The following is a 27,197-nucleotide window of genomic DNA, read 5'->3' on the forward strand; positions in this document are numbered from 1 at the left end:
CTTAATTTCATTCTTCAAGTGTCATCCCCTAGAAGGAGGTTGGCAACCATATTACGGAACCTTTTTTTCTTTCTTTTGTTGCTTTGGAACATTTATGATAATTCAAGCCAGTCCAGTCTTTAATGTCTTCAAACCACATTCTCCTGGGTCTACCTCTCCCTCTTTTTCCATCCAATTTCCCGTCTAATATTAATTTCTGAGTGCCTTCTTGTCTAGTTAGATGTCCAAAATATTTAAGTTTTCGCTCTTTAATTATTTTCATTAATGTCCTTTTCATTTTTGCTTTCTTTAAAATGTCTTCGTTTTTCATTTTCAATGTCCATGGTATTTTCAACATTCTTCTGATGGTCCGCATTTCGAAAGCTTCTAATTTTTTTCTCTGCTTCTTTATTTAGAGCCCAAGTTTCACTGTTGTAGTGAAGGCTTGATCAGATATAGCATTTTATTAATCTTTTTCTTGTGTCTATATTAATGTCTCTGGATGTTAGAACAGTTTTCATATCAGTAAAGGCTTTTCTTGCTATTCTATTCTTCTTTTTATATATTTTTATATAAAATTCTTCTTTTTATGTATTTTGGAAAAAAAATCAATTAATTTCATTATCACCAGTTAAAATGTCAAATTAGTAGAATGTAGCAACCCTATTTATTTTCTTCATTGATTTAGAAACGACTTTTGATAGAATCAAATTGTGATTCTATTGTGATATCAAAAATTGTGATATTTCAAAATTACTAAAGTAAAAAAATAAATAAATGTATAATAAAATGCATTTATTTTTTTGTAAGGAATTACAGGAAGATTGTTAAAGCCAGTCTCTTTGACAATTATGGATGAAATGAAAGTAAAACATCGTCGGATTGTGCGCACAATTATTTAAATTACAACATATAAGTATAATAGTCAGTTTTATATTTTCATCATGATTTCAAAACAACTAATCAAAAGGTAAATCGGGAAAAAAATGGACTTACCTAGAAATAACAATTTACAAATGGAAATATAACACGTAAACAATAACAAAGAAAGAAACAAAAATTCTAACAAAAGTAAGAATCTTTCAAGAAGCAGTAATTCGACGAAAATATTGTCGAATTACTTGTATACGAACACGTGTATAAAAAAAATGAAATATGTGAAATGGAAACGTGAAAATTAATAAACAAATATTTGATAAAAAAAATGGGGGAGTGAAATGATCAAAAATGTCCGTTACAAGCAATACACAAATCGATAAAAACAGAGATCATAATGGCATGATCATAGCAATAGAATAGACTTGAAAAAGAGTCGCAAAATTAGCAAGAAACGAAGGCATTTGAAACAAGAAATACAAAACGTTCAACTAATAAAGGGTTGTACTGAGAAGTCTCTGTAGAGTCGCTGGAACGAAAAGAAGATGAAATTTAGTATTTCCTCAAATCCGGTCCTGAGTATGCTATAAAGGTCAAAATTTGGAGTTTGATTAAAATTTTTAATTTTAATCAAAATTAATGTTCAGAGCCTAAAATCAGTAAATTATCTAACGCCTTTTATTTCCCCAAGGGCAATAAGCGTAGGCAGAGTCCCTTTAGCCCTAACTAACTTTGGAATTTATGCAACCAGCCTTCATTGATGGTGAGCTCAAGCTATCAATAAATCAGAACATTTCAGCGAAGAGTCCAGCAACAGCTACTGTCATCTCGTGGCCCTGCATTCGTATTATTGTCTGTAATGGTGTGAGTTGTGTGCAGGCGAATTTTTGAGATGCTGAGTTAAAACTCCCGAAGTGTAAAAACTTGTTTACCCGTGCTACAGATGACTAACTCGGGCACCGACCGAAGAAAAGTTACAAAAAAGTTCCTCTAGTCTGTTGCTAGAATCGAAACTTAACGGTCGTTCTTTGGGCAGCGAAGCGCTACGGAAGTAAATGTTGTTTGCACTATACAGGAATATTTTTTCTTATTTACAAATATAACAATTATACATTATTTAAACTTAATCATTAAATTTTGTTTTATCGGTTATATATTTCTAATTAAGTGTACACCATGTTAAATTTAAATTATGTTAAATGATATTATCAATCCATTTAAAGCCAGATATGTGAAACTTAATAGCTTAGAAATTTGACACGAGAGCTTATGAGATAAATATTTTTCTCTTTTACCACCGTAGGCATTTATTTATATGTATTCCGAAATCAGATACCGTTGACTGTTGCTTTAATATTATTACTATTACATGACATCTTCATATTAAACTCAGCTAGAGGCCACCCTTACATAACACCACACGGTTCACCGTCTACACTAGCGTGTTTCTTCAACAATATATATATATATATACACACACACACATACACACACACACACACACAGAGAGAGAGACTAGATTTTTCCATATATATTGAGAATTGAGCCTCTGGTCTTGCAGTCGACGGGCCCGTGTCCCACTGCGCTACGGAGGTCACCAAATTAATAGGCTGTATGCAACACTGTGTAGTACTATTTTTATTTCATCTGCTTATGCTCAACACTATAAAGTAACGAAACTAACCTAATAAATATCCATAAAATAAAAATGACTTCACATTGCACCTTCTCGAACTTGCCTTCAAGATAGTAGTTTTCGGCAGGTATGAATACATTTTTGTGTGTTGCAGCCATAGAAATCTTTTTGTTGTTGTCGTTGAAAGTCATCCTCGTAAATTTCAATATTATGAATAAAAGAAGCTAGACGACATCAGTATTTCCAAAACCCATTCTCCCAGATCCTCATGTTCACTGAATGTGACAGAATTCTTTTCCTTTGTCCTTCGCATTGTGGTCCTCAGCGAGGTAATTTCGAACCACTTTTGCACGAAAGTTTTAAATAAACTTTATGGTCCCTTCCTGTCGATGTTTAGTTCATCTTAACAGTCACATGCCCGTTGATTCCTATCAGATTCTAATTTTTTATTCAATATTTTCATCGGCATCGTCACGAGTATCTCAAATAGCAATTCGCTTTTCATCCCTGCCTGGAGAAATGCATTTAAACCTTTTAAAAATAGCCAGTGCGAACAAGGCTTTAAATAATTTCAGAAACATACTTAACGGAACTCCCCCCCCCTCATTGTGTAAACATGTTTTATTGAGTATGCGTTTCAGAGTATTTGACACTCACTTCTGGGACAAAATGGTCGCACACAATTTTGAATATAAGGCATATCCTAAATAAAAGAGTTTAACTTTATTGTGACATTTGGTCATTCTGAATGCGGGATACAGCGTTTGCTTAGAAGAGGACATGGATGCCTGGTCAGAATGAAAAATCCCTGAATGGCAAAATCATTCGTAACTGGAGGCAACACTCTTGTTACTTCTGTTTGTTTTATTTTACTTGGAGATAAAAGTGGTAACGATAAGTCATTCACTTGAAATTAGACAATTGTTTCCTTGTATGCTTGGGATCTTACTCTGTCAGTGCTTCAATAACTTGGAGAGAGACAAGAGGGAATGACATAAGGTATATGAAGCACAACCAACATTATTGGATTGCGTCTCTTGTAATATCCTTGAGAAAATTTCCTTGTTCTAGTTGTCAAAAATAAGAAAACTGCGTTTATAACATGAGAAACGTTTCTTATTGAGTGTTTCTTATCATTGCATGTAATGTTACATGCAACGATAAAAGAACTTCATTTTCTAGATAAGCTCATGGACCTCTTACTGGTCGGTATCGAATTCTTATGTGATGTGATTATGGATTTTGGTATTTTATTTACTGTTAAGCGTAGGTTACATATTTAAAGTTTCTTTCTTTATTTTATATATATATATATATATATATTCTTTTCACTGCAGTAGCTACTTGAAAAAGGGGTTCAAAGTGTTTTCAGTTATGTGATGATTACGCTATACAACACTGTACAGATGGGGTAGTTTCCTGAAAGAATTAGGTTAGTTCTGTATATCCGAAAGTTTAGTTTAGTATAATATTAAAATAATATTTAGTAAAATATTAAAAGTACACACAGCAATTACGAGAGGTGAATGAAAAATCATTAAAGAAGGTTTGTATCTTGCATGTTATAAATTAAAAGAAATAAATAATTCTCCATAGTATAGATAACGTTATTATCCGAAGCAAGTTTGAGCGCGGTTAGTAGTTGGAAGGGGATCAATCGAAGGGGATAGTGCGCTGTTGGTACACTGTCTCTCTCGATGAGTCTTTAGACTTCCTGGAGGTGTCACATAATAATAATAATTTTGGTTTGTTTGTCTGGAAGCATATAGAAACTCCATCCTAGCTCTGCTTGGGTGCATTTTATTAAAATTGTTATATGTTCTGAACTTTGTTAAGTCATATCATTTTGTAAATTGGCAAAAATTTTTCAGAACGATATAAAATTTTCCAAATGACAATCAACAAGAATTTAAGTTGCTGTAATAAGGAATTCTGTCATCACTGTATAAATGCAACAGTGAATCATTTTATGGTGAATACTTCTTCCTCTTGTGTAGTATTTCCTTGTAGCTGCGTGAAAATGGTGCGCGTTTCCATTGTGCTAGACCACCAGAAAAGACTATAAGGTAGATTCTAATCGCCGACAATAGGAACTTTTTCTAATTCGCTGTTGCATTCTACGCCCTTTCCAGCCGATTCCCAAGTTACCCGATCTTTAAAGAGCCAAGTAAGGTTTTCTCCAGGAAACTTGATTCCGCATTCATGAAAATCGACAGAGTTTTGCCGCTGTCTCAGCAGTGGTGCTGCATTCTCATCTCCTGATGACTGTGAAATCACCGATAGCCTCGGACCAGCTATCACTAACGGCTAAGGCTTGAAAGTGGCTTCGGGGAATAAAATGTTATACAGGATTTCTTATTTTTTGTATTTTATTACTATTTATTACTTGTCTTGTAATGAGGTCGTATGTTTCTCGTTCACTGCAATATTTTGTTCATCCAAGTTTCAAATCCCTTCACACTTTAAACTCTTCATTTATTTCTCATTTATGTGTTTCTCTCTTTATACATTTTTTTTAATGATTCGTATCTTCCTATTATTTTGTTTATTTTATATGAACAACATAATCAGCTGGTTTATGATTTCCAATATCAAGAGTCGTGACAGTGACTCACCCTAAGTTCTTGAGGGGGAATCTAGTTAATTTTTGTACGTTATTCATGCCCGCTGAGAAATTTATTCCAGTCAGATTAAAACGGAAGAGAAGATTGTATTGGGGGGGGGGGTGCGTCCACCACTACAAATCGCATTTTTCGTAGATCTCGACCATTTGGAACATAGTTGCTTGGTTGGGAAATGCCTCCTTCATTGAACTAAAACGAAGGACGGAATTACAATTCTGTATCTTCGCTCTCCAGGTCACCAGATTTCACGATAGGGTTGCAAAGGAGAGAGAAGAAATCAAAATGCCGCTGACACCACTATCGGTTGAATAATTGCTTCGTTCAGCCCATAGGGTGACATCATGACATTATTGTTTTAAAGGTTACGAACACAATAGCATCATCAACGATAGCGGCACAAACAAGAATTATCAAAAATAATGTCAGTAAAACAGCCGCTGCTAAATTGCAGCCAACCTCTTTTCTCGCTATTTCACTCAATTTTTTCTCTCCATCAGCATAGTTTTTATCACTTGTCAAAAAAAAATCAAGAATCGTTTTTTGAGATCGGGAAAGACCCAAAAAAATGTTTGCCACGTTAAGTACTTTGCATTATAGATCATAAATTTCTCAAAAGCTTTTGACAAAATCAAATATCGAACAAGCTTAATTTATTTTTACTAATTACTGTAAAAGAGAGTTGTCTGTTTATTTTCGAATTTCAGAAATCCATTATATTGCTAGTTTCGCCAACACACACTGCGTGAATCGAAGTGTGTGGCTAGTCTGGTCGGTCCAGTGGTTAGCGTATCCACACTCCACCCCACAGGCTGCAGGTTCGAATCTGGCCGTGGGTATGGATGTTTGTGATTGCCTTTAGGTGGGAGATGAACTTCCTGCGACCACCTCATCCCTTACTGGAGGCTTGAAGTGGCTTGAAAAAGTTTCATGTTTGGTCTCTAGAGCAGGATTTCTGAACTAGGTAAAAAATAAATATAAATAAATTACTAAAACTAGGGGGGAAAAAACAATCCTTATATCACCCATGAATAGATTTAAGTTCATCATTCTTTTCGTTGCTTTCTAAGTAATGTATCACTTTTTGTTTCACTCGAGACTGAGCACGTTGTATTTATTTATTTATTTATTATATATACTGTATATATCTTTATTTTATTTTTCCTGAAGTGAGTTGTTTGCTAATTGTATGTCTTCATACCAGAGTTATGACCTGGCTGCATTCATATGGCATCCAGTTTCTGAAAGCAAATATATCAGAATACTCTTTGATCCCAGTTGGCATTCCATGCGACTTGCAGATTTTTTTAAATATGTATTTTTTTTAACTTTGGAGTATCTCATTACTAAAATATTCAGATGAGCTTTGTTCGCAAGAAGTTTCAATAGCAATATTTTTTTATTTAGCCACGTGTATAAAATTTGCGGTTCTCTCTCTTTTTATGTGTGTGTGTATGAAGGCATTTCATAGTGGAGTACAATGGGACGACTAAAAGCCGCTGTGGTACTACAATAGGACGTGACAGAAACCCGCTATGACAAAACGCGAATATGGTATAGTCACATAATAGAATCTGCTGCAGGCTGACACAAAATGGCTGTGGTTATGTTATCTTTAATCGGTTGGTTATCTTTAGCGAACAGAAACGTCATTATCTGCTTCACCTGTTTACATTGTATGTTGCTTCAAGTTTTACGGAGAAAGTTCACTAAAACCCTTTCTTGGATGCGGACTTGTTTTTACGACCGCTTTTAATGCTAATTATCTCCTACATCGGTGCTTACTCCCGGATTATTTGCACGGTGAAGACTTAGCTTATCTAACCCACATCTGTTGAGTTAGTAGGCATATGTTAAAGGATGCTTGATTAATCGTTTCAAATTAGATTCAAGATTTCAGTACTTTTTTGTACAGTTTTTTAAACATCGGATAAAGATGCAAGGTACTTATTTCATTCTGTTGCATTAATTGCTTTTTGAAAGTTTTAAATTAAGGTAAACAGCGCTTTTGACTGACCAAAGAGCGCCTCTCCCCCATTCTATTTTAAGGTAGCGTGTTCAGAAAATGTCAAATGCCTGACAAAGTCTTGCTTGCGACAGCAAGACTTTGTCAGTTGCGTTGAAGTGTGGAAATCGGGTTCTTTAGCATGCACAGGGATGAATTTTCAAGATTATCTAAATCAGTATTTTTTAAACTTTGTTCTGCGAAATTCTGTAGGGATTATCCAACGCATACAGACATTTGTAACTTGTATTAGGTGTCGTTTCTGAAAAGATCCTGCAGTGATGGGGAGAAACACTGATCTTTATTCAAAGGGCTTATTTCTAGAACAGTTATGTTACTTCATTATTGTTGTTATTACATTAGTTCTGCTGGGATCACACTCATCGAGGAAGAGTGGGGGTTGTATACATATTTAATATTATATATTATGTTTTCTTGATTGAAATATTTTGTTCATGGTTATAAATCCTTTCCGAGAATTTCTAATGAAAATTTTGATAGGGGTTGCACGAAAAACAAATATTTTTATATACGGTTCCGCAATTTCAAAAAGTTTGAGAAATACTAACCTGAAGATATGTTTTTCCTTATACCAAGCTACAGGATTAAATGGAATGCGTCATCGAAAATGGAAAGAAGACAGAATTTACTACAGCGAAATTTCGCTTTAGTGTATTAAATGATCGTACTTATTATTGTACTTCATAATGGAACCGTTTTATTCCACTTCTGTTGTTAGAAAATGCTCAGGAGAAAGTTTGAAGGATGATCAACTTGAATGGCGCTTTCGGGAGAGGGGAGTAGGCGTTTTCTAATATTGCGATCTCTTGACTCGTATTTTTCAAGTGTTTTTTTTTTTCCAGTATTTCTTTTCTTCGGAAAATGTCAACGAAATGCTTCATCAGAAATAGATTGAATTCTGTTAAGAGTGGTGGGGAAGACAGGCTAGCTTATTTATCCAGCTACCGCACAACTCACCGTTTCCTCTGCTTAATCCTCCAGCTGCACAACGTCACTACCATCAACACACAACTCCATAGTATATCAACACTGCGGGTGGATAGAAAATTGAAGCGATACTGGTTAACATTATATTTGAGGACCTGCAAATTAAATTCTTTAGGAAATACATAACAGTGGCGACTGTTCCAAAAGAGAACAACTGAAGGAAGGAAGAAATTAATGAAAAGAAGGAAGGAACGTTTGTTTGATAAGTTTCGAGTTAAACATTGGAAGAGTGCTGAATAATTACTGCAAATATTTTAACAGTGTTTGAAGAGTAAAGCCTCTGTAGCTCAGTTGGTTGAGACAATCCCTTTGTTTGGAGAGCTGGGTTCGAATCTTCTTTAACGTGTGAGGTGTTTTCAATCAATGTGGTCGGTGTTTTTTTTTTCGGCTATATTTTTCGGACATAAAACTGCGTGGACAACAGGTCCCCCTCCTCAGTTTATCTGGGGTTTTTCACCCCGCAAGTAGGCAAACCTCCCCCGTGAACACACACGAATTCAGTCAGGAATATCACCCTTAGGGGATGCAGCAGTGGAGTGGCGAACCGGCTGTATAATACGCCAGTAACCCCTCATTAGAAGGGGACTCAACCCGTCCTAGGACGGACGAGAAGGATAGGATATACGCATATATATATATATATATATATATATATATATATATATATATACACACACACACACACACACACACACACACACACGACCAAGTAGTTTTCCTTTATTGGGGAGTGTTTGGAAAAAGTTCTTGTAATTTGACATAGTTCCGAGAATTGAAACATTTCTGAAACCATTATGAAATCAGAAATGTTTCATGAAGTATTCGAGTGTTTTCATGCATTTCATAATTCCACTTTTCTCTAAGTGTGTCTTTTATTGCTTCATTTCGACATCGTAATCGAAAAGAATTCTCAGAAACGACCAGAAATCTCCCGGTTTCTTTTCTCGCAGCGTGAGATTCAGTTAGTTCTTTTTCTGTGAAAATATATACTTATTAATTTTGAAGATTTATTTTCTTCGTTTTTTTATGTGAACCATAAAAGATAAATCTATCTTATATTATTGCCATGGCTTGATAAGGGTTAGAGAAATCTTAATCTAACCCCAAACATGAACTTTTCCACCCACTTCAGCATTTTAGTAAGCAGAATGGCTGTTTCACACACTAAAATTCATCTGCCACCTAAAGTAAATTCCCAGAACATCTGCAGTAAGATTCAAACACAGGACCTAGTCAATCGAACTATTTTATGTTGTTTAAGTCAATTGAAGTTTTTAACCCAGGGACAACAAAACCTTAAGGAATACGTTACCTTCAAATTCCAAGTGTTGTTTCCAAACATAGAACGGACTTATTCCTGACACCCTCAGAATTATTTAGTTTACGCTTATGCTAATGACCTCTTTTTGCAATTTCTATTGAGTTTCAGCCGTTCTGTGTCGTCTCTCCATTGCTGTATTTATATACACCGGCTTCTCAGCCAGGATTTGGCGTCAGCCACATCCCGACAACCAAGTTTAATGGATTGGACAAATAGATGGAAATCTGATGTCTCCACATCTAGACTGTGTAGCAGAATAAATGGCTATTTCTGAAGTGGTTTTCCTTTCTTAAATGGATCGTAGCAGTCTTGGGCGCCACTAGCATACAAGAGACTCTTTAGCTGTTCCAGTAAACTTCCTAAATGTGTGTGAGTTATCAAAAAGCGATGTTCTTATATTGAGAGAGAGCAATAAATTTCTTACTGTATTATAAAAATGTCCGTGTTACTCCCAGTTGTGCGCATAATCTCTATATAAAAAATATTTATAAATATATATATATATATATATATATATATCAGTACTTTGTCACTTCATTGTGTGTGTAGTGCGTCTATAAATCAACTTATATATCTGTATTAAAAAAAACAGCATTGTAAAATGTAAGGTTGAAAAACAACATGCAGAATTAGTAAAAATAAATAAGTAAATAAATAAAAACTAAATGTTAATATATCCAGTTTGCTTCAAAAGTTTGGGGTTTAAATTATATCATCGAAATTTATAAATGCGAAGGAGGAATACCCGCTTAAAGAGATTTTGAGGGAATTTTTGGAATAAAGGATGCTGAGTCCATTGTCATCCCCAAACTTTCTCGTGCGTGTAATATGTCTGATTTTTGCTTTGATTTTAAAAATATATACATATTTGATTTTCTCTTTCAATTTAACTTAGTTTGGTTTCTGGTTGCGTGTATCAGGTGACAGGGTGTATTTCTAATGTCGACTGACTAAGATGGATGCAATGATATGTTTCCATGGTAACTGTTGTTTCTACTAGTGCAGTGTTTCCCAACGTTTTTTGGATCATGCCCCACCTCAACACTCAAAGATTTTGATGCCCTCCCCTACCATAATAGTCAGCCAAGTTCTGAAAAAGTATAATATAAATACTGTATGTACGTAGGCTGTTCAATAAGTTATAAGACTATATTTATACAGAAAACAGATTAATTACCTTTAATCGTCATCATTTACATGGTCTTTTTCGAAGTAACTACCGTGAGACGCGATACATTTGTCCCAACGTTGCGTCCACTTCTTAAACACATGTGAAAGTCCGTTTTGCCTCTGCAGCTTTTACACATGCTTTGTTGCTTTCGAAATGGCTGCCTCTTAGTGGTTTCCTGAGCTGAGGAAACAGCCAGAAATCGCACGGTGCGAGATCAGGACTGTATGGAGGGTGTGGTAGGATATCTATGTTGTTCTTCTGCAAAACGTCCACTACACAACCAGCAATATGTGGCCTTGCATTATCGTGGTGCAATAAGAAGCCATTCTTCAGCAATGGACACTTCCTTTTGACGTGCTGTACCATTGTCAGTAAAACATCCGCATAGTATGAGCCGTTTACAGTATTCCCGGGTTCTACAGCGTGTTGGTAAACAATGCCTTCGTAGTCAAAAAACATTATGGTCATAACTTTATCAGCCGATTTTACAGTTTTTGCTTTCTTGGGGGTAGGCGAAGACGGATGCTCCCATTCACTGCTTTGTTGTTTTATTGTATGGTCATAGTGATACTACCAAGCTTCATCTGCTGTAATGATGCGCTTTAAGAAGTTGTCGCCCTCTTGTTCCATTCTTTGCACACATCCACTCGATGCTGCATTTGCTCTGGTGTCAAGAGTTTGGGAATCCATCGGGCGCAAACACGTTTCCTTCCCAAATGATTGAGTGAACAATTCCCACAGAAATATTCAGGACAACATGCAGCTGGCGTACTGTAATTCTGCGATCCTCCTTGATGATAATCGCTGCTGTGTTGATCATTGTCTCTGTGATGGACGTTGAAGGTCTTCCCTCACGTTCAAGATCTTCCACATTTTGCCTTCCTTCCTTAAAAGTTTTATGCCAGCGAAAAACACTTGCCCTCGACATTGCTTCATCGCGGAAAGCTTCGCGTATCATGTTAAAAGTGTCCGATGCCGATTTTTGCAAACGCACACAAAATTTAATCACATAACGCTGTTCCAAGGACGCTTCCATTTCGACGACTGGTCGCGTTTCGTAGGCGCGCCGAAATAAGCTTGCGTTTAGTCACGTGACACTCTGGCACATCAGCCCGTATACGCCATCTATCAACCTCTTTTGTTAATACAGACAGCAACATTTCTTTATTCCACAGAAATTAATATTGTGATGAGTGGTTTTGCGACAGTAAAATTAGTCTTATTACTTATTGAACAGCCCTCATACTTTAAATAAAAAAGGAACATAGATAAAACTGTTTTTAATTTGACTTTGTTCAATGAATATAAATTTTATATTACACTTTGTATATTATAAAACATAAATCGAACTGAACTCGGGAAAATAAAATCCAAGTTAATGCGATCCTTGAGCTTGATGTCAACTGCAAAGAGTTTTTATTTGAGGTACTAATTTAGTCATTTTCAATCTCAAATCCCCATGGTTTTGATATCCAGATGATTTCTTTTTTTCAGTAGCAAGTCATTTACAGCACTAAAGCTACATTGAACTAAATATGACGACGCGAAGGGCAACAGTATTTTTTTTTTTTTTTGCAAAACTAGTTGAATTTCCGTATTTCGTTTCTTTCTCGTCAGAAAGCCATGCCACTGTTCCTCAGAAAAGCAAAATGATGAGTCTAATGGACTCATCATTTTGCTTTTCTGAGAGTACTTGATATGTTGACTGCTGTACTAGTGATGTCAGCTTTTTTCCTCGGAAAGTCAGGGTTGCAACACATCGACAATTTATCGCCAACAGTGGTGAGTTTTTTGAGTATATCGGTGATGAGGTGACGAATGCAACGTCATTTTCTAATTGCCCCACGTTGAGAAACACTGTACTAGTGTATATCAGATGATCATACTTGGTATGTGTATGTGTTACCAAAATCTAGCCAGAACCTAACATACATGCTGATAATCAGAATCTTGAGCTTTAGAGGTCTTTGTGCAGTTGAACGTACTAGATGCGTCTACGAAGGCCAAACAGATGAATGATCACTCCTCCCTCCCCATTATAATAACGACCCACAATGTAAATCCCATCGAAATAAATATCTTTGATAAATAACTGAACTCATATTTAGTATCTTGGAGAACAAAACGTCGCTAGCCATGATTTTTTAAAAAAAAAGTTTTCTTTATTTTTAAAGCCATTTTGGGTAACGCTGTTCTAAATGTATTATTTTAAGAAAGCATACATTACAATTGTCTTTTCTTCCAAGGCTACATTTTTCTTGTTTTAAGTGAAAGAAATTTTACATATTTTTAAAAACATCATCATATATGGAGATCCCAAATACAATCGTAATGTTTATTATGAGCCTCCTTAGCTCAGTCAGTATAGACGAAGCCCTTTGGTCGGAAAGACCTGGGTTCGATTCCCGTCAGTGATGTGAGGAACCTTTATCTGGTGTCTTTCGACTAAAGGTAAGTTAACCGGTCTCATGCGGAGGTAGGGGTTTTTTACTAAAAAACCAGAACAGGCAAACCGGCCTTGTGAAGACACATGGATTATAGTCATGAATAAGCCAAGCCATATGCCGGTCCCGAGCCCGGATAAAATGGGTGGGGAAGCAATGGTGAACTACCCTGTAAAAATCTCAGCAGGAACACTGTGGGTAATGCCTACAAAGTCACCTACGGTCGGAAACGTAGGCGAAGAGAAAGATGTTTATTATTATTAATACTATTGGAAGACGTGACAGGTAATTGCAATAATAAGAGATATTTAGGATGTCGTGAGAAATATAAAATTATTATTAAAAATCAGAGATGCTTTTAGATTTTCTTATTTTGCAAAAAATCTGAAGAAGAGTTGAAAGAGGACTTCGGTGATATATTCAGCGAGTTCCGTGATGAGAGCCAAGATTTTTGAACCCTTTGGGCCATTGATCAAATCAAATAAAAGATGAAAGTATCAAAATACGAAGGCTTGACCTCAAATATCCGAAACAGAATTTTGTGTATGCAAAATGGAAATAGCGATCATGCGCAATATTAATAAAATATAATGTCGCTTGCTGGAAAAGAAGATGGCAACTCGATTCGGTCGTGAGTGAGGTGATAAAAGTGGACGTTTGGTTTCCGCTATCGCTAGTTAGAACGTGAACTGAATGTAGAGGTAACTGGATTGCGAGTAATTCTGCATTTGAGTGGTGTTTCCATTTTAAAAATGACCACACTTCTATCGATGATTCACGTCATCGCTGGTACGGGCCAACGAGACTGTTGACTATGTCAATCAGACCGTATTCTCCGACGCCTTCACGATACATTTCATTGGGAACAGCTTTACAAATAGTCTTTGGGCGCCGAGTGACTAGAAATTCCTAGCCAAGCATGGCGTCCCCATGAGATAGGGAGGGGGAAGAAGTGGAGCGATTTCTTTTTTCGCGAGCTGACACGCACATTGGAAAGGAAGACGTCTCCGATACAACACGACAGCTGGGCTAATCAAATGCTCATTGAACGGTGGGAAGATAACCCGAATGGTTGTACTCACTCAGAGACATCGAAACGATAACTCAAAGTGATTTTTGAGTATTTTGATCGGTTCCTTGTATTGCATCTTTCTAATTCTATTGCGGGGGATAACGTTACTTGCAATATAACTGTGAAGATAACGTTACTTAGATTTTTATAAGTTTAAATAATTAATTACGTTCACTTCATCGTGAAGTTCTCAGCCTAAATACATTACATATTTATTTCGCTTAACGGCTATTCTTGAATGAACGTGGATTTGCACAGCTGCAAGATTTGCACGAACGGCGTCAAACCAAAGAGGATGTTTCCAGTCAAACATTCTGACGTAACGAATTGTAAAGCAGCCAAATTACGCTTGGAATGGAATAGTTGATAATGCAACATCTCGTGTAAGTGCTATATCCTTAATTATCTGGAAGAGAGCCTCACGCTAGTGATAACCGCTTGTTATAAGTTTTTGAAATTAGTTTTCAACTTTGACACCATTTGCCGTCGTCCTTCGTAACAGTGCGTAATCCGATATCATCATTGACAGTCACTTGCAAACGAGTATAATTATGTTCCTGGCACTTCATGTTCAGCTATTATATGTTGCGTATGATGTGGATATATTTGATTTTTACGACGAAACTGGCCCAAATCAGCATTTTTATATTGTTAAAAAGAGCTTGAAACGGTTTTATTTCCACTGTAAGAACTGAATTTTATTGTTACTTTGATGTGAAACTTTAAATAGGAAGATTTTATTATTCTTTCTACCCTTCATAAAAAAAAAAAGAAGAAAGAAATCGCTAATGGCTGAAATCGATGTTTTTAATAGATATATGAAGTGCCCAAATTATACAAGAAAAGCACTCCTTTGAGACAAAGTATTCCCTTGTCTTCTTATAGGTTGTCAAAGCATTTAGCCAAATAATTAAAAGGACTGGCGCTTCATGTATTAAGAACACCGAATTTTTTTTTTCCCCTACGGTAAAGCACATTCACGTTGAAAAAGATGAGAACATGGTGTGCTTTAATGCCACTTCCCTTTTGACAAATGTTCCCACGAAGAAGTAATAACACTACTGGAAGATAACCTGTCCAGAAAAGTCAAAACGTTGAATTTACAACATTCTTCTGGAGTTATGTTCACATTAGTCTCCTCCTCCTCCTTTCCCGTATTAGACATGGCCTATTACAATTAGAAACTGCGACCGCTTCGAGGATAAGGTGGTTGACCTTATGCCTCCCAGTGTGTCCTATGTCTGTAGATGCGTGTGTTCATGGTCTGTTCTATGGAACGGAAAACCCGAATTTCCTGGTTAAAAAGCCCTCACCTCCGTATGAGACAGGTTACCTCACCTTTACTCGAAAGAAGCTAGATAAAGGTTCCTCACATCACTGACAGGAATCGAACCCAGGTCTTTCCGGCCAAACGGCTTCGTGTATACTGACCTACAGAGGCCCTCAGATTAATCTGGGTCTTCTTAAATCATCTGAACATCCAAAAATCAAATTCAGGACAGAGTTCTCCGTCGTTGGTGTTTCCTTTGCTTTTTTAGGCATCAAACTTTCTTATTCTTCAGACAGGTTGAACATTACAGAAAATCAACTATTACAGCCAAAACTGTAACCAAAACAAAGCTTCCTGAAGTACCACGCTGATTACCGCGATTGGTATGATTGCGATGTCCCATGTTACGGATAAACAGAAATTCTATAGAACAGCGTGTGCAGGAGCACGTTAGACATCTCATACAGGAGATCCAGCGGCTCAGCTCTATCCGTAAATTCTGCAAATCCAAACAATAACCCGTGTGTACTGGACACCTAGTCAAGTAGGACATGAGAGCTCTTACACCGATGCTATCATCATTCACAGAAATAATTCTCAACGTTGAGCATCTGAATATAAATCTCAACGACACCTTATCAATTTTTTTCAACTGTAATTCAGCTTTGGCAGACAGAACACCACTCGCACGCCTTCAGCAATTCATTTTTAGTGTAATGACACTATTTTTTGTTTGTGTGTTGGAAATTTTTTCTTCTGTTTTCGTCCATAGATGAAGTCCTGCAGACAAGGACGAAACTACATTGGATGGCCATTTTATTAGGAACACTTCATTTAGGGAAATGGGGAAGGGTACCTAATAAAGTGCCACTCAGTATAGTAGTGCTTTTCGATAAGAAATAGAATAGTTTATTTTTGTTTCGGTCTAATTAATTAGTTATAGATTTCTCTCGCTCCCTGTTTGGTCTATTATCATTCGAGAATAAATATTTTCAGTTCATCTAGAAATGTTTCTCGTATTTTGTTTGCTGGCCGAAATACCATTTCATTCGTTAATTTTTCGCCCTTTGGGGTGACACGAGCGTAAAATATGTCAACTTGTTTTCCTTTTGATTTCGCGATGCTCATCTAAAAGTAGTTTCCGGTTGGTACTTTTGAAATCTCTATTCTTAACTTGTGCTCGCTTCTTTCATTTCGTCCGATGTGATATTGAGGAAATTCAATCAATGCAGCTCTCCTAATTTTTTTTTTTTAATGCTTAATATCTCTATTCTTTGCTTGTAATAATGACTATTGTATTTATTCTTTCCATTTAAAAAAATGCCATTGCGTCTGTCAGATTTGCAAATGCTCAGAGCGTTCTGTCATATTTCAGCGTGATTTTCCACGGCGTTCCTTGTAGAACCAGCTTTCGATGCCATTATGACGTCATTCTTGCGCAACAACTGGTGTGTGTTCGTGTGTGATATCTGACTTGACTAATTTCATTTCGTTGTAACTGAATCTGATGAACTGTAATGGAGTATCGTAATGCATTTAGAATTAAATCGAAAATAGTTAACCGAAATGACAGATTACAAGAACAGAATACATGTTAATCGTTAACTAACCACTTCGCTTTCACTGATTATCTTAAGCATTAAAGGTTGGTAAACTAATAGTAGTACCAGTGGCGCACTTTTGGGGGAGTCCTGTCCCCCAAAAGAAAAAAGGAAAAAAAAAACTAGAAAATTTTCCAAAAATCTTTTCCTAATTAAAATTCTTTTTTTTTTTTAATTTATTTATTTATGTTGTGTCGCGTCTTCTATTTCTATACTACTTATAAATTAGCTGTCATATAAGGTGGGAATACCCTCAGTAGCGCACTCAGATTTGATCTCGGGGCGGGGGGGGGGGGAGAGTTAAGTAGACGATTTGAGAATACACTCTACGCATCGCATACGACCTATGACTGAGCATCTGCAATGATTGCTAATTCATAAGTAGCATATAAATAGACGACACGACACAACGTAAATAAAATAAATTTTATTTTATTTTATGATAACAAACTTATCAACACTAAGAATTATTTTGCTTAAGGAATACACATACACGTCATAGAATGCCATCACTAGTTTAGTACAGAAATTAGAATAAGGTAAATAATTCAAAATAACTTCTGATATCTCATCTTCAGTGTAAATGAGAACAAGTGAAAAAAAATTAAATTGAAATGAGATTACTGTTCAGTTGAAGTTTATTAAACTTATTTCAAGATATATTGAGATATTTGTCCTGTTATAATTAACACTAAACTTGCAGGTTCGAATCCCGTTAGTCGTAGATTTTTTTGATCCTCTTTAAATGGGATGTGAAGTTCATCGCCACTTCGGGCCTCTAATAAGAATAAAATTATTAATAATAATAAAACTTACTCCACTCACTGCACTAATGCGTTCCATGTTTACACCCTTTCGTGGGTGGAAATCAAACTAACAAACAAAAACTAAATTTTCATTCTTCTGTATTCCAAATAAGCCTCACACGCATAGATTCCTTAATGCAGGATTGAGTTTTATTATTTATGAGAAACATAACCAAAAGTAGTTTGTTTTAGCGAATGAAAGTTAATATCGTATTAATAACTGTATGATTGCATCAACCTTTTATGTCACTCTCTGTTGGATTTAAACATCTTTAAAGAAACCACTCAAGGAGAGTTTCAAATTCCTTCATTCTTGCTGCAGTCCGCTCATGAAAATAAGAAAATGTTTCCTCAGTAGGACGATCGACCTGCACTGAATTAAACATATTTGTTGTTCTCATTGGCTTGGTTTCGAACAACAGAAAAACCAAATGATATCTGAGCAATCGTGGTTAAGGATGCGTGTCCAAGTAATTGAATTAAATACGAGCAACTGGAATTGAACTTGGATTTGGAGCCTAACACGAAGCAAAATAGGAATGGGATACATTTGAATTTCTGATAGGATTGAGTGCATGAACATCGGAATGAGAGCAACTCTCATTTTAAAGCATTGTTACAACTGGGTTGATTTATGCAGTGCAGTTGTACCAGATAAATCGCATCCAGATCGAATCAATATTTATTTATTTACAATAAACAAATAAATATATATAAACGAATGGGCATTTCTTTTTAGTCAAGTTTAAATGACGTGGAAAGAAAATTCCCGTCTTGTTTTCTGCTATCCTTCGCAGAGTTTAGGTGAGTGTGTTTGGCTTAGCAAAATGTGTGCTCAGCAGTTTTCTTTCGGATTATGCATCCGGATCTTAACAAATGGCAGTATGCCAGGCACGCAACTATTGTTGAATAATCTCTTGGTCAATCTAGAAATGTGTGCTGCTACGACCACCTTGAAATTCAAGGAAAACCGAACGCTTCATTGGTATTTATTAAATGTAAATTCGTAGTCGAAATGACGTATGAATAGCTGATAAACTGTCTGAACATGCCTGACATTTTTATGCTTTACCATATGTTTAACGATAACTATAATTCAAAAATAAAAACTGCATCGTCAATTTGTGGACTTTCGAAACTTTACAGTTCGTTTATTGCTCCAATATAAAAACGAAGACAACTTTTTTTTGCCATTATTCTTGACTGTATTTCATTGATATTTCTTTCTTCCTGGAAGGCTCATCATACGTGTTCATGAGCATGAAATGCTTCTTGTACCAAACAGATATCGTTTCAATTATGTTTTTTTGTACTTGAAACAATCGCTGCTACTCTTAAAGCTGTTTTGTCGCCATCATTTTTTAACGGTCTTCTTATTGCTTTGTAACCATAGTAACGTTGGACCCGTGCCAGCTATATGAAATTTATTATGGAAAATTGCCCGTGCAATTTGCCTCAACTTAATATTGTTGTCATCTGCCCTCTTGTGCAACCGTGTTTTTATTTAGAGTTGCGTGCGCACGCGAAACAGTTCCCAAGTATGTGCGATGAATGCTGATATTTCCTTGCGTTCCAATTTCTTTTGCTTTTATCAATTCTTTGTGCATATGCAGAAAAGGAATTGTGGGAAATGCGAAAATCACATTCGTTATTTATCGATTATGTACAATGTTTAGACGAGGTGCATATCGTCAGACGCTCTCCATCAACCGAGAGTAACGTAATGGCATTTAATGTTCATTTAATTATCGGTTAGTAAAAAAAAAAAAAAAAAAAACACCCACACTTTTTTGTACACAGTAAATTAAAAAAAAACAAAAAAAAAACTACTACTTAATTCTCCTACTATGATACTAATAATGTCAAACTTGTTCTGTACTGATTGCGAAATGTTTCCATGACAGCTGAGTTCGCTTTCACTAGCTCTGTAGTGTTTCTATCCCACACACGAGTTTGAATTCACCTAGTACTACGAATGTTTTCTAATTATGTATATAATTTTATATAATAATTTTAAGTATATTATTATTACTACTACTGCGTGATACCTCCAGGGAGTCCAAGGACTCATCGCGGGAAGGGGCACTCTACTCTGCCTCGCTAAATACATCTCACCCTCTCCACTACTACTTAATTCTCCTATTATGATACTAATACTACCATCAGCACCATCTACCTCCCATCATATATTATAAATTAAATATGCATATTAATATTTAAAAAAAAAAACATCCGTCTCTTGTATAACTACATAGTGGTTGTCACGCCTACCACTATGTAGTTATACATAGTGGTAGGCGTAACATAGGGCCCTCCTGTTTGCCTACTAGTATGATGTAGGTTTACACATGGAAAAAACCCTGTGTAATAAGATGAACCTTATTTTTTTTTTAAATTAAAATAATTGTCACCTTCTTATTCCGGTTTTCTGCCGTATAAACTCTTGCTTATAACAATCATGAAGTCTTACAGTGGATTTATTTAGGAATATAACAGCTCTTCACTTTATGCAAGAAGTTTGTCAGTCTTTTTTATAACGAGATTCTTATTGATTGTGAATAACAGTGGGAATACTCTGTAACCTTGTTGTACACCTGATTTTGCATTAAACTATCATCTAGTACTTTCTTCATTTTTACAGGCGGCTTACAACTCAATCATAGAGTTATGCATTGTTTTGTATAATATCTCGTTTATGCACTAATTACAGTATAGGGTTTGAACAGCTTTTTTCTTGGCGCTTATAAGCCTTTTCCTGATCTACAAAATTCGAATACAAATCCTTGTTTAATGACAGGGATTTTTCAACCTGATTTTTCAAAAATCTTAACTTGAGAAGCCCTATTTGACCAAAACCCAGCTTGTTTTTCTCTAATCTTCATTAAGTTTTCTTGTCCTCATTTCAAGTATACTTGCATACTTGAAATGAGGACAAAAAAACAAAAACAAAAAAAAATTACACAAAACATTCCGTAGGGAAATTCTTTTGTGAATCTGACATTGTTATATTTCCCCTTTTATAGAAGGGTACATTCCACGCGGTTAGTCTAGTGGCTGTACGCTTCGCAACCCTATGCCTGGGAAAGGAGTGTCCTGGGCGCGCTTCCCGTCGTCGACGTGAGGAGCTTAAAGATCTTTCTCGGACATAGCCAAGTTAGCCGGACGTGGATAGCACGGTTTTTTCCCCAGTTTATCTGGGGATTTTCCTCCCGCTAGCAGGCCAACCGGCCCCGTGAACACAAGCAGCTACAGCCATAAAATATACCTGGAGGCATAGGGCTAGTCACCTTATCCTGGGGACGGGTACGACGTAGAAGGGCTTAGGCTAGCCCTGTAACAGGCCAGTAGGCTTATCACGTAGACGGGAGAAGAAGAAGATAGAAGGGTACTGTTCGCGAGAACTCTGGCGCAGTCATTGGGAATTCGACCTCCTGAATTATAGAGTGTCACATTTGGGAATTTCTGATCGATTCTGAAAAACTAAACGGCGGTCACTTTCTATTTCCCTTGTTGTCTTGAACCAGCGCGAAGATATCGCTCTCAACAATAACGTAGTCAGTGAGATTTAGGTTTTTCTTATTCGTTGTCTTCTTTCCATGTGGTTCGAATACTTAATGAGTAGTGTGATGAAGAGAAATCTAGCAGGTTCTTGCTCTTTTCTGCACATTTTCTCAAAAATTTCTATTTCTAGTAACCATTTCCTGTTTCTTTTAGATCTTCATCAAGGACAAACTTTTTCTTTGTCACTGCCTTCTCTTCTCTAACTCCATCAGAGTGTGACCATAGACTCAAAGAAGCATTTTCCCCACGGTTTCCTGTTTCAAATTTGTCAACATTCCTTTTTTCTTTCTTTCTTTTTTTTGTTTTTTAATATTTTAGTGTTAAATACTGTCGTTACTCCTTCCTTTCTCTGATCCCCATTGCACGAATACATCTCACAGTTATTTAGCAGTCTCTCATCTGTTTGTCCCTTCTTTATTCGGTTAACACTAAATATCTCGACGTGATATTTCTCTAATTCTTCTGCTGGTTCAATTTCTTTTCTTTTTGAAAATTCTTACCGTGATGGTCCCTTTTGAAATAAACGTTTTCCTAATGGCAATTCGACCATTAGGAACGAAAGAAGTTTTTACGAAGACGAGTTTATTTGACAGTATTTAAACAACAACAACCAAAAAAAAAAAAACATTCGAAAAGTTTTGTTCTACTTTTATTGCTTAAAGTGAGGTAAACGAAAGTTCCAATAGCAATCGTGATATGCGAATTCGGTGATGAACTTTGAACAGCTGTTTAATTAGTTCAAATCCCATCTTCCAACTCATGTTAGACTCACTGACCTACCACGACCAAGTCACTTGGCTTCGAAGAAACCTGATGATTTCTGATCATAGTCGAGCGGTTCACCCTATCTCATCATTGTTTGCTACGTCTGTAAATTGCGTGTGTTCTTCCTTCCAGTTTTTTTTTCCCGGATGATAAACCCGAGTTGTTATGTGCCATCCAGTCGTTTTCGACTCTTGGTGATCCTGTGAGCAAAGGGCTTTCCCTCCCACTCGGCCTCTTGCCCTTTCTTTCAGTAATTGTAAGTTCTTTTATGTTGTCCATCCCTTCCTTTTGTGGTCTTCTTCTCATTCCCTCAGTCTTCCCCAACATAACTGCTTTTTCCAATGATTCATCAACTTGCATAAAATGTTCGAAGTACGTCAGCTTCTGTTTAGCGATCATCGCCTCCAAGGAGCATTCTGTCTTTATATTCTCTAAAGTCTAAAACCTTCTTTCTTGCAGTCCATGAGATTGTTAATAGTCACACCCATAATTCAAATGAATTCGCTTTCTTCTTAATAATCCAGCTTTCACATCCATACACCACTCCTGGAAATACCATTGCTTTGACAATTCTAGCTTTTGTGGCCTTACTCGCACCTCTATTTTTTATACTTTTTGTCGGGTTTAACATCGTTTTTTCCCCATGACTATTCTTTTAATTTCATCTTCGCATTCACCATCATTTCTGATTCTAGACTCCAGTAAATCCTAACTTTCAACGATTTATATTTTATCTCCCGCTATCATGAATTCATTTAAATTGCCAGAAGCCATCACTTTTGTTTTGCGGATGTTTGAATAATCCAGGCTTTGTTACTTTCCGTCGTAACCAATACAATCAGCTGCTCCACATCTTCCTTAGTTTCTGCTATGAGGGTTGTATCATCTGCATATCTTAAATTATTAATTTGTCTGCCACCAATCTTAATTCCAGCAGGATCTTTGTCTAAATCAGCCATTCTCGTAACATATTCACTATAAATATTATAAAGATAGGACGACAGTATGCAACCCTGCTGCACCCCTTTTTCCACTCAAACACTGTCTGTATCTCCTAAGACTGTTTTCACTGAAGATTCTTGGTTGTCATACAGCTCTCTTATTGAGAGAATTGATCTCATTACCATCCGCAATATGTTGTGATCCATGGAATCAAAAGCTTTCTTTAAAAAAAAAAGAAAAAAGAAATGAATACATCCTTCTGACATGCTCTTGTTCTTTCCATAATCCATCTCATGTTTACTATTTGGTCTCTAGTTCCTCTCCTCCCCTAAAGCCTGCTTGTTCTTGTAGTATTTCGCTATTCACCTATAGTTCCATCCTTTGTTGGACCACTTTCAGCATAACTTTACTTGTACGTGAAAGTGAAGTGATGTTTTCCAATGTCTAGGCTAGTATATTTTCTTCCAAACATGTTCACAAATTTAAACCCAAGTAGCGTGTTTGTTTTGTTTTGTTTTTTTAATTTAAAAAAAAAGAAAGAAAAAAACGCGTATTTTCTCTAACTCACCTTGGCTTGAAAAGCGAATAAATTCGTTGATATTTTCCTCCCATCCTGGTCGGTATCAAAAAAAAAAAAAAGCATTGTCGCTATCAATTGCTATGGAGGCTCCCATTTAACGGGATACTAATTCATTATTACTATTAATCTCGCTTCTTAGGATAAGTCCTGTAGTTACTAGGTTAAGTTACTTAGAATTAAGTGCGGTTGTCATTGATTACTTCCACAACTCTCCTCCCGTTCGATTAAAATACTAGAAAAAATGCCCCCCCCCCCCAAAAAAAAATCTTTAAACAAGCAATGGTAATTGAAACGAAACGTGTCCAACTCTGTAAGGAGAAATTATTCTGAACGTGACACCTGGAAGTGAGAAATGAGCGAATAATGAGCGTCGTTCTATAAATATAAATATATATAGTGCATTTTGTTTTCCATATGGAATATATCTGAAATAACACACACACACACACACACTCTCTCTCTCTCTCCCCTAATTGCGCTAAAGGGCACGTGACTTCTCACAGTCCTGTTTCTGTGACTGGCTTCATCCAGTCCGAAGGCCGATAAGAACCAGTATGTTTGCTCTTACTGTTTTATTTTCCATTCCTTCTCTCTCTCTTCTTAAAAGCTTCTCCCACTTTCATTTAAGCCATCTTTCCTAACAGCCTTCAAAAATAACGCCGAGTACCTGCAGCAGGAAATGAGATCGCAGCCACGGGTATCGATTTGAATTACGGCCGAAGGTTACGATGCCACTATATTATGTTTGCTAATGGTCTATTCTCGACTTGGTTTGTTTGTTTTCCTGGATGAAAATCCGAGTTTCCGGGTTCCCAGTTTATGAGTTCGACAACTCACCTTCAGTCGAAAAGGTCTTTCCAATCGAAGAGCAAATGCCGCGCTCTGGAGGTACTAATAGTTCCAGGGGTGAGACTCTCCGCTCGTGTAATTCTAAATTAAACCACGTGTTTTGGCAGATCACTCGGAAGTACAGCAGCTTCATTACCACAATGACCGTAAATTGAAACAAAGTACAGAGCAAAATCCGCCTTTAAAGCTTTGTGCATTTATTTCGTTTACGGAGTATTCTTTGCCGTCTTGTTGAGATCGCTGGAAATCATGTGCTTTGAGCTTTTGTCGCAACTCTTACACTGCCCGTGGGTGTAACTCATCAATGATATTTATTCTTTCTCTCGCTCAGTGTGGAAATTATCTTCAATATTTCTTAACGTTTTAATAAAGATCTTTGGTTGAAGTCGAATAAGAAACATGCCGTTGCTGTCTGCCGCTAATTTAAATTCCAACGCGTAGACACCGAGGGAATAAAAATTACCAGATGCTTTCGTAATGTTTATTTTGTCAATTGAAGTAGGGTGCGGTTAATACACACCTTTTCTTGCTTAATCAGCGGTTGTTACGATGAACTCACTACGAGTGTTCAATTGGCCGATTCTGTTTTGACAACTCTGAAAATGCAGCATAACTGCTTATAGATCGGAGATGATGTGTTCAACTCGTCCTTCTCTTCCCAAAACACATATCCGGAGTTTGTTTACTTCCGATCTGATCTCGTGTGTACACGCCTTATACTCTGTTAGCGCTAATGAACCGGAATGGATACTCGTGAGTTCTGTGCACACGGATCCTTTTAGACCTTAAATTATTAGATGCTAATGGTTGGAAGCTCTAATGTTTGTTTTGTGTGTCCTACGGGAGGTTTCGCCTTGTAACGACTGCGACCGTCTGGTTCACTTCAGAGAATGGGATCGAGTGTCGGGGAAATGGGGCGCTTAATTAGAATGCTATCGGACTTGTTAATCTTCCTGTTCGAAACACATTTAAGAAAAATAGTATTTTGCGGTAAAAATGCAATTATCGCAAGTACTTCTCTTCAAGGCCTCTCCTTTTTCAAGCGTCTGGTCACGTGACAGATAAGCAGCGTGCGCTGTGTGTAGGCAACCGGTGTTCCTAATTGCAATGCATTTACGTGCTCACGATAAGGCCGGTCCTTGGTGAAGCACTTCATTATTTGCTGCTATTCCGGTGCCTGATAGGTGTGCGATAGCCCGGAACCAGATAAGTGCGTTTGCTTGGCACGTGGAGAACGAAACAAGCATAAAACTGTCATAACAAGCGTATACACTGGCAGAAAGTACGTTATTAACTCATCTTCGTTGAAGAATATGTTGTGCGGTCGTAACATGATAATGTTTTCTCCTGTCTTCGGGGAATACTCTCCAAACAATGCCCTTCCCGCGGCCTTTAAAGAAATCCTAATGTTCCCCACTTAATCGGAGCAAGAACGAACGAACGCGTAATCCTGGTCTCTCATGAAACCACATTTCATCTTCAATCGCAGACATTGAAATAAATGCGTCACAAGTCGCCACTATTAAAACGTCCCCATATCATAGTTGGAATAACACGTGCCCTTTCAGAACACCACGTCCAACACTTCAAAAGATTTGGGTTAGAATCGTGTATAGAGCACGGGGAATGTTTATTAAGGGCTTATCTACCTAATTGGTTACGAGCTGTTCTCATACTTCTGCAGATGGATTACCAGCTTCCTGTTTGGGCGCCCACTGTGTGTGATGGTAGATGGCTCCCTATCCTTCCACCATCCAACTAATGCTGGGGTCCCACAAGGTTCAGTTCTCTCACCGACCCTCTTCCTGATATATCAATGACCTACTTCAGTTGACCTCCAACCCAATACACAGTTTTGCAGATGACAGCACATTGCACTCCTCCCTTTCGTTTGATAAATCTTACCCTACACAACTCACCTCGACCAACAGGACATCAACTACCACCGCCACCCTCAACTCCGATTTCCAAGCCATCCTGCAATGGGGCTCAGATAACCTCGTCAAATTCAACGCTAGTAAAACCTATTTCTGTCTTATTTCCCACAAAAAAAAAAAAAAGAACCATTTTCCCTTTAATTACCATTTACTCGGAATTACCTTGGCATCAGGCCTCTCCTGGCATAAACACATCACAACCATTGCATCCTCAGCTTCCAAAAAACTAGGCTTTCTCTTTCGCTCAAGACGTTACTTCACTTCAAAACAGCTATTAACATTATACAAATCACAAATCCACCCAACTATCGAATACTGTTTTCACATTTGGAGTGGAGGCTCCTAAAAGCTCCCTCAAAATGCTTGACTCAATACAGAGGAGAGCAATTAGACTGATAAATGACTCATCTCTTACCAACTCACTTCCCCTCACTCTCACATAGGCGTTTGGTCTGCAATTTGTATATTCTATAAATATTTCCGTGGGAAAATGTTCATCTGAAACAATCAAAACAGCTATTAACATTATACAAATCACAAATCCACCCAACTATCGAATACTGTTTTCACATTTGGAGTGGAGGCTCCTAAAAGCTCCCTCAAAATGCTTGACTCAATACAGAGGAGAGCAATTAGACTGATAAATGACTCATCTCTTACCAACTCACTTCCCCTCACTCTCACATAGGCGTTTGGTCTGCAATTTGTATATTCTATAAATATTTCCGTGGGAAAATGTTCATCTGAAACAAT

At 36.9% G+C, this 27,197-nt stretch overlaps 1 protein-coding gene across 5 annotated transcripts in view; it reads left to right on the forward strand.

Moving 5' to 3' along the window:
• Nucleotides 1-27,197, forward strand: part of LOC150106162 (oxysterol-binding protein-related protein 8-like) — a 387,947-nt gene that overhangs the window by 126,867 nt on the left and 233,883 nt on the right. The gene's annotated exons all lie outside the window — the stretch shown is intronic.

The sequence above is a fragment of the Typopeltis vanoorti genome, chromosome 6 (genome assembly GCF_054136105.1).
Source record: "Typopeltis vanoorti isolate ZY-2024b chromosome 6, IOZ_Tvanoo_1.0, whole genome shotgun sequence".
NCBI lineage: Eukaryota > Metazoa > Arthropoda > Arachnida > Uropygi > Thelyphonidae > Typopeltis > Typopeltis vanoorti.